Source organism: Helianthus annuus, chromosome 10 (genome assembly GCF_002127325.2).
Source record: "Helianthus annuus cultivar XRQ/B chromosome 10, HanXRQr2.0-SUNRISE, whole genome shotgun sequence".
NCBI lineage: Eukaryota > Viridiplantae > Streptophyta > Magnoliopsida > Asterales > Asteraceae > Helianthus > Helianthus annuus.
Window position 1 is genome coordinate 30,827,305 of NC_035442.2, and position 8,812 is coordinate 30,836,116.

The following is an 8,812-nucleotide window of genomic DNA, read 5'->3' on the forward strand; positions in this document are numbered from 1 at the left end:
ATGCAACACCATTAAAAGAAAATTTAACAACCCGATACTGATAGCTTTGTCTCGCCGTCCATTTTCTGCCTTTTTGTGCACTGATTTACAGAAAATATAACATAAAGTACCCCCATGATTTACAACCCATTGATTTTCGACAGTTTGAAAACCATTTTTCAATCTTGTGAAAGTAATCATGTTTGTTCCATCGTGAGGGTTTCGGCATATTCAAACAACACATATTTTTGAAATTTTCTATTTTTGACAAAAATTAAAAAACAAACATATTTTTGGTTTTTAATTTTTCAAATTTTTAGGGTTTTTGAAATATAGTTTATTTATATACAGAAAATGTTTAACTCCCTGTTCAACCAACACAGGATTCAGCAGCCTCTTCTTCCTATCCATGTGCCAAGCTGCTCCAGTTTCCATTTTCACAATCTTTGATTTTGTTGAGCACCTGCACATTCAAAACATTCAATTACTTGAACAATTTAGCCCAGGTCTATTGGACCTTAGGAAATTCAACACAATAATGTTCATTCAATGCTGGAAACTCTTTGTCATTCTGAACAAAGACTTTTTCATTTTGCACTTCAATTTTTTCATCCACTTTTGGAAACGTTGGTTTCTTAACTGACCAAGTTTGACCTTTTGGAGTACCTCTTTTATAAAAATGTGTCTCTTTTTGAATCTTTTGATTTTGAACAACAACTTTTGGTTTCCAAAACTCTTGAGGTTTTGTCATATCAACTGATGTTTTCCAACTTAGTGTTGTTCTTAATCTGGGTATGTGAGAATTCCAGTTCTGTCTTGAATCGAACCTATTCAGATTTGATTTCCAATTTTGATTTGAAGCAAACTTGTTTGTATTGTACCTCCAAGTTTGTTTCTAATCAAATCTGGTGGACCTTTGTTTCACACCCTCAGATTTTTGTTTCTCAACATTTTCAAGCTTCTTTTTGGTCTCAACATCGACAAGAAGATGTCCAATTTGATCACATTTAAAACATGTTCTCTTGGACACATCTTTGACCTGCGGTTGTTGCTTTTTCTTTTGAGCTAAGAACTCGTCATTAGACTGTCGTCTAAATTTTAGTTCTTTCTCTTCTTCTGTCGTTGTTCCATGAACGAAACTCATCTTTGCCTGATAATTTGGCATTTCATTTCTTTTCCAACTTCGTTTCTTCTTATAACCCAAACCAGCCTTCATGTTTTTCTTCTTAAAACCAGGTTTGTTATAAAAAGTTTTGTGACCTTTACCAGCAAACTTTGGAATTTCAGATTTCTCAATTTCAACCATTTTGAAAACTTTATCAACCTTTTCTGAGATCACATTCTGAATTGGGAATACAACATCTAAGAATAATTTGTCTGATCCAATCATGGTATAAACCAATCCTTTTGAATCATCATTCAAATTTTTCTCGGATTTTGTCTGTTTAAGATAGCCATCATGAAAATTTCCCTCATTTTCATCATGTGATTCAGACTTACCTTTGTTTGACTCATCTTTCAGAACGCTTTCAACAACCTTACTTACCACCTCTGAATCATTAGCTTCATCAGATTTGAAGTAAGTCACATCGATACTTTCAGGTAATTGGTCAACTATGTTCAAACCTTTTGCCACTTTTTCCTCATCATAAAAAGTATAATTGTTTCTCAATGGTGGTGGAACCTGATGAAACTCTGAACCAATACCTTTATTATTCTTATTAGTATCTTTATCATCTGGTGTGATGTTGAAAATGCGTTCGAGAATGTACGAAGAGTTATGATAACCTTGAAGTTTGGTAACAATCTTTTCTTTTTCTGCCAGAACTTGTTTGAGATTAGTAACTTCATCAACACACTTGTTTAATTCAAGTTGCTTTTCTTTAAACTTTCTCTCATACAATTCTTTGGTTGTTAAAGTTACATACAATTCTTTGGTTGTTAAAGTTGCATACAATTCTTTGGATCTTTCATCAAAACTTTTAACTTGTTTCTTCAAAGTATCATAAGCCTCTTGTACTCTCTGACTTGACCACTTCAAATTATCATACTCTTTTTGAAAATCTTGAAACTTATTATCTTTCTCCACACAACCAACACATTTAGCTGTACACATTTCTTTTAAAATCTTATTTTCTTCTTCAAGATCATGACCTTTCTGTGTTAATTTTTCAACTTTTAATTTCAAAATTTCTTCTTTTTCAATCATTTCTTTACATTTTATTTTGAAAATATTTTCAAGTTTGTTTGTTTCAATATCTTTTGTTTTTCTTATGTCATCTTTTTCAATACAGGCTTTGCACATTTCTATGCAATTCCTGCACTTGTTCTCATTTTTATCAACAATTTCAGCATTTGACAAGTCAGAAGATTCATTTACCACGGTCTCTTTCAGCACCGATGATTCTTCTGTCTCAACTTTCTGATCTTCTTCTTTCTTCTCTTCTTCTTCCATCTTCTGTTCTTCTTCCATCTTCTGTTCTTCTTCCACATCATTCTTTGCCATAATCTTCATTTCTTCAACCAGTTTTTTCAACTCTTCTTCTTTCCTTTTCTTCATTTCTACCACCTTTGGTAGACTTGGTTCACAGATTTCTTTTCTTTTGTTCAACAGATCTGGCAAATATCCTTTATCAGATAGTCTTCTTGTGTTGAAAGTACCCTGATTTGGAATCAAATTTGTTACTGCATCAAAATCCACCTTTGATGGGTCAACAACTGGATTACCCTGTGGATCCATGTAACATTCCAATTCGTCATTCCATCTTTTGGCTCTCTGGGCTTCTTTGAATGGTTCTCTGAATTTTTCAATTTCCCATCTCACATAATCTCTTCTCCACCATATATCATGATCACCATTAGCTACAAATGCATATCCAACACAATCTTCTTCAGGGAGATCTTGACTCCAGTCATAACCTTCATCATCATCTTTGATTATCAGTAGTTTCTTGAGCCATTTGATTGCACGCGGAACTGCATCAACAAGTCTTTTTGAAACTCGAGGATATGGAGATGAAGATACCTAACAACACAATAGATTCGGGATAAAACGACCCAGATGGTACTAACCCCGTGCCGAGCGAGATGAACCATGGAGCTGAACTATGTTGGATTAATCGGTTTGTTTACGGGTCACGGGTTGGAAACTTATTGTGTCACTGGTCATGGAGCTGAAGTTGTGGGTTTTACTCAAATAAATTAGCAAGCAATCTTTGTTGAAAGGGTCAAATAATTGTTTCGCATGTGCATGGATGTGGTTCATTTAGTTTAGGTTTTCACTATTATTTAGGAAGAATATTCTTGAATAGTCGAATAGATGAATGCACGTGGTGAATTTTTGGATCTTAGTTTAGTATATTCTTTTTTTTTTTTTTTTTGCTTTGTGTAAGGCTATAAATAGCCATTTGATTTATTGAATATGTAACCCTTCATTTCGAAATATACACTGACTTCAGAATCTGTTCTATTTCTCACTTCCTGATCAAATCATATACATACGTGAGTGTATAGAGTGTGAGTGTGGGACCTGAATCGACAAATTATTTGAGCATGTCAAATCAATAGTCAGTAGTGAACAAGAAACGACCTTCGAACAAGGTGGCTTTGGTGTACTGGCAAAACTCAATTACGAGTTTATTCTCGAAGACGACATGGAGTATGATGCATGCATGCACATGTGGTCTTTTATTTATTTGAATTTTGAATTTCGTTTTTTCTATTTTTTATTGAGTTTTTCGTTATCTAATATCCTAGTATGCAGGTTTAGAATTCTTAGATATGTTTTGGGTTTTGGGATTTTAGAAAAATATTTTTTTTTACAATTGAATATTATTTATCAAGAAACTTTAGGGTTTGAGGCTTTTGTATTGGTTTAGTATCTATGGCCATTTGATTGGTTCTGTTTCACGTCACTAAATAACTAGAGTATGTAGTGTATCATATCCACGAGGAGTATATGATTAATAGTACACAACTTATTTGCTTGAAAAGGTAAAATTCAAAGATTTGGTTGAAGATTGAATTAAACTAAGTTAAACTACTTTGCAGTAAAATTATGACACAAGTAACACTAAAAACACAAGAGATATGAAATCGGTTACAAAGATGTGAAACAAGCAATCATTTCCGCTTTCGGGTTTGCTTACTTTTTTACAAGACTTAACTAGTTTAATACCCGTCCGATGGACGGGTTACGCTAAGGTAACAAACAAAGACAATGTATATTGATGGTGTTTCGGTTTGTTTCTCCTTTTTCCTCTTTTCCATCTCCTATTTATTGAAGGACAATAATAATTTGGGATGTGTATTTCTCCTCAATATCATAATCACTTAGTTAGCTAGAATACACTTAATAAAGTAAAAAATAGTCTTCAATCTCAAAAGCTAATGATAGTAACTCATTAATTATCACAATAAAATGATTACCAGATAACTTAAGAATTTCATCAACTTATCATTAAGTGAAGGCAATCCACTCATACAAAATGTACTTCAAAATGATCATTGATGAATGCTACTATCTACTTCCCACCTTGTTTATCTTTCGGTGTCATAAATGTAACCCACGAGCCTACCAGGAAATAATAATGTTCTGAGAGAGTCTCCTAGCTGCAAAAATTTGTGGTTTGTCCATAATGTCCTTGGGAGCGTGCGTGACCTGCACCAAACACATACATTCCATTTAAAACTCCACTAAAACAAAAAAAAAAAAAAAAAAAAAAAACTACATCAAAAACTATATATTGTAGGGTGTTTCCAAGTGCAACCATCACATTATTTCAATAGTGATACTAATGATACAAATGTAAATGAAAAAGTAAATAAAAAATAACATCACCTAGTGAGTTGTAAATTTCTTAGATATGGGTAGTTGTCATGTATGTCTAACACTAATACAAGCTAAAACAACTTTTGACTTGTGGAACCATATCTCAAGTTTAAAATCATGTATGAAACCATGACTAAATTAATGAAATTTGAAGCCACGTCCAGAGCCGTTAGGCATATCTAAGAAATTTACAGCTATAGTATCACTACTGAAATTATATTTGAAGCAACGTCCAAACCCGTTAAAACTATACCTGGCAAAACGGGTGAGCGGATCGGACAACATAAAAGGCCAAGACGGTTTTTGACTAAAATAGGTATAAATAAAATACAACTACAGGTCAAAATGACGCGAATTTGTTTTAAAAAATGGTCAATTTGGTTCAGGTAAGAATGGGTTGTGCCCGAAAATACAACTATACCATCAAAGTCTTACGTTCCCCATAGATTGGGAAGTGGGCCTTTTATTTTGTATTAGTTTAAGTATAAATATATAAGCACACCAATTATAACATGTATATTAATAGTGGTTAAAGAAGCCCACTATGAAAGTTTATTATACACAAAAAACATTATTGGGCTCATGACAATAGCGCACTATGTAGCGAAGGGAATTGATGGCGCTATATACGATTTAGCGATAAATAGCTAGATTTTTTATAATTTTATTTAAAATATTTTTTGATAAAATATTTCTTAAATTTTCTTCTAGTGTATCGCTAAACATGAAAATGCGCCTGCTATTTCATCGCTATTGTCTGCTATCTCTGTTGACAAGCAGAGAGCATATCAGAAAAAAAATATTACTACAATATTTAAAAGATTTTTGCATCTTGAATTCTTGATACATTTTGGCGACTTCGACCCATTTCCAATTTGAAAAAAAAAATAGTTTTTACCCATTTGACTGTGTAGCCAAGGTACACCGATATATTTTTAATTTAACTAAGAAAATATATTACTACTATATTCATAATGTTTTATGCATATTAATATATTTTGGACAACTTCAACCCATTTCTGGTTTGATAAAAAATAAAAGATTTTACCCATTTGCCTCGTTAGCCAAGGTACGGCGCATATATTTTTAATATAACCAAGAAAACGATATTACTACTATACCCAGAAAAATTTATGCATATAACTACTATACCCAGAAAAATAGACACATGTACAGGTACACTATTAATAAAAAGTTAACAGAGCCATATCACTGGTTTAAAATGTAAACAAAGAATCAAAACGCAATTGTGAAAACATAACCAATGTAAACAAAAGCAAATAGAACATACCTGTCCGTGATAAGCACGAACCCATTTTGACCCATTACCAATAATCACGAATAGAAAGCTTGAGGTATTGAAAGAAGGTCAATCATGAAGAAAGATGATGAAATAGAAGCAGGCCAACCTGCCTGAACTGTTGAGATCTATGCCACCAAGAGTCAGATTTGCCTCACCCCCCTTTTGAGATGCTGCTGCATTCTGAATATCAACACAACGAACGATGATGATATAATTAATGGTGCATAACTAACTTTACCAAATACATGGGAAATAGCTAAACTAACATACATTAGTCATGTAATGGGGGAAAAAGAAAAATACAACAACTCAATACGGGCGTAAACAATGGGTGAAACCGGGTCATCCAAGCTAGTTTAAAGCGACTACAACTGGGTTAACACCATCAACAACTATAGTTTTTCACCACTCTCATTACCGATACCACCCGTGAGCCCGTTTGGAAATTTGTACTTTTGTTAAACGGCCTAGTTTGACCCTCCCGTTTGTGAGGACATCAAAAGTGAAAGAAGTATAATAGCCATAAACTTACAGGATCTGTTGGTGCAGTTGTCTGTTGACTACATCTTCGTTCGAGTCTTAGTGTAGGGCTGATTATACAGTGCACGGAGATCAAGAAAACCTGTTTTAGTGTTGATTTCGCTCATAATGACACCTGGTCATATGAGCGAAATCATTAACAACTTGATTTCGCTTATTGTGTCATAGTGGTGATTTCGCTTATTTGGTCTTGTCTAATTTCGCTCATGTGGACCCTGTGTCCCTTGGGGCGAAATCTCGGCACTATATATAGGTGTCATGAGCGAAATCACATAGTAGTAGTCTTGTTTCTGACGGCGAAGCTCTGTCGAAGTGTCTCCGTGTCTGTAACAGTTTTCTGATCAATACAAGAGACAATTAATAGTGAAATCAAGCTAAACAAAGACTGAATCAATGAATTCCGCATCTGATTCAGTCTGAGCACTCTTCTGATCGACTCGTTAGGTCGTTTCACGATCCTACAGGATCACTTCTGAAGAAGACCAATGAGATTTCTATTAAAACAAACCACCTTTTCTTCCAAGATGTCCACTCAATCCCTGCATTAATGGTTGGTTTGAGACACAAGAAACAAAGCATGTAAAATGAAAAATTTTTAAAAAAAATGTAGTAAAATAAACATATAATAGACTTAAGACACAGTAAATTGAAAAATTATTAACCAAAGAATGACCGAAGAATACACCTTTTGATGACAAAAATAAGGGACCACTCTTGTAAACCTATAAACCATATAGAAAGACAACTGAGATTTCAAAGATTTAACAACCTACAAGTAAATCTTGGAAGTGGTCATGTAAACAGAATAAGCCATATAAAATTTCATTTATTTTATTTTGTGGATTGTACGGATACCTAAAAGTAACATATTGTACTAATTAATACCATCTTTAACATTTTAAAACTTAATTATTTATATATTAAAAACCAGTGGAAGCAGCCAGGCCGGTTTAACTTGTCATATCCCGTGGCCCCTACCCCAAGGTACACAATAACATTCCAAATCTTAAAAAAGTACCTTGTTGGTGTTCAAATACCCAAAGCCAGGTGTTTTTAGATAAAAGAATCACATACCTCTAGGTAGCTATAAAAGCCTTTGCAACCAATAACAATACCCTGATGTTATCGCTACACCTCTAGCCATTCCATAACATATAGATTAGAGAAACTATCAAAATAACACCTGCACATAATATATAAAAAGTCATCATCCGTATGAAAATATCAAAATAATAAAAAGGCTTGAAATAAGCATTTTGATACGTATTCTTTAATAGTATGCGATAATAATCAAAGCGTGCCTGATGACACGGAGGCTTATTATGCTCAGAAACACCAGTTTTGTATCAATTGTTTCTATACGTAGTTCCAAACAGGTTAGGGTAATCAAGAAAAATAGTTCATCCTCGATCTCAAATGGTCAAAATTAAAGTGCAAGTGTTTAAAGTATGATAATTCATTCCTACATACGAGTAATAATTACATCATAGGGTCCTCCATAAAAAAGCTCGTATATCTTCCTCCAGGCTGCTCTCGCCCCCTTCCATATTCAACAAATGGTTCAGATTCCCTTATAGAATATCCAGTCTGCGAATAATGTCAGAAATTTATCATATAATGAATAAAAAATAAAATAACAAAAACGACATTATGCTACTTTTACTTATAAATGATTCATATTATTGATGTGTGTAAAATGCAACATATAAAATACATCAAATAAGGCATAAGACTAACCCTTTTTAAGTACTAATGTTGGAAAAAGAGTGTTTTTGTCTTCCTTTTGTATTTTCAGGATTAAATGAGCACAAATTCACAAAAGAAGCAAAAAGACAGCTAAATCTAACATAAATACAAGAAAAGGAACATAAGTGGATTGCCCGACCCCTCAACAGCATTCTCCCAAGCAAAATAGAGAAGACAGAAGACTGAACACGCCCCGTGCTCAGCCAGCACGGGGCCGTGCCCAAGAAGCAGCAGAAAAGACAAACCTATAGAAGCTTCTATTGCCCACCACGGGGCCGTGTCCAGTGAACACGGGGGCATGGCGAAAGTACAGCAGGCGCATTAATTGTAATTGCGAATTACAATTAATGAGGAGAGAGAGTGTCAGACAGGCACGGGGGCGTGTCCAGCGGACACGGGGCCGTGCCCAACCT

At 34.1% G+C, this 8,812-nt stretch overlaps 1 long non-coding RNA gene across 1 annotated transcript; it reads right to left on the minus strand.

The window, feature by feature from the left end:
• Positions 1 to 7,128: 7,128 nt before the first annotated feature.
• LOC110881083 lies at positions 7,129 to 8,233 on the minus strand. The gene is made up of 3 exons (XR_002559583.2): positions 7,728 to 8,233; positions 7,339 to 7,375; positions 7,129 to 7,192 (listed from the first exon to the last, which is right to left on the minus strand). It is a non-coding gene; the product is annotated as an uncharacterized LOC110881083 (long non-coding RNA).
• Between the last annotated feature and the right edge of the window lie 579 nt (positions 8,234 to 8,812).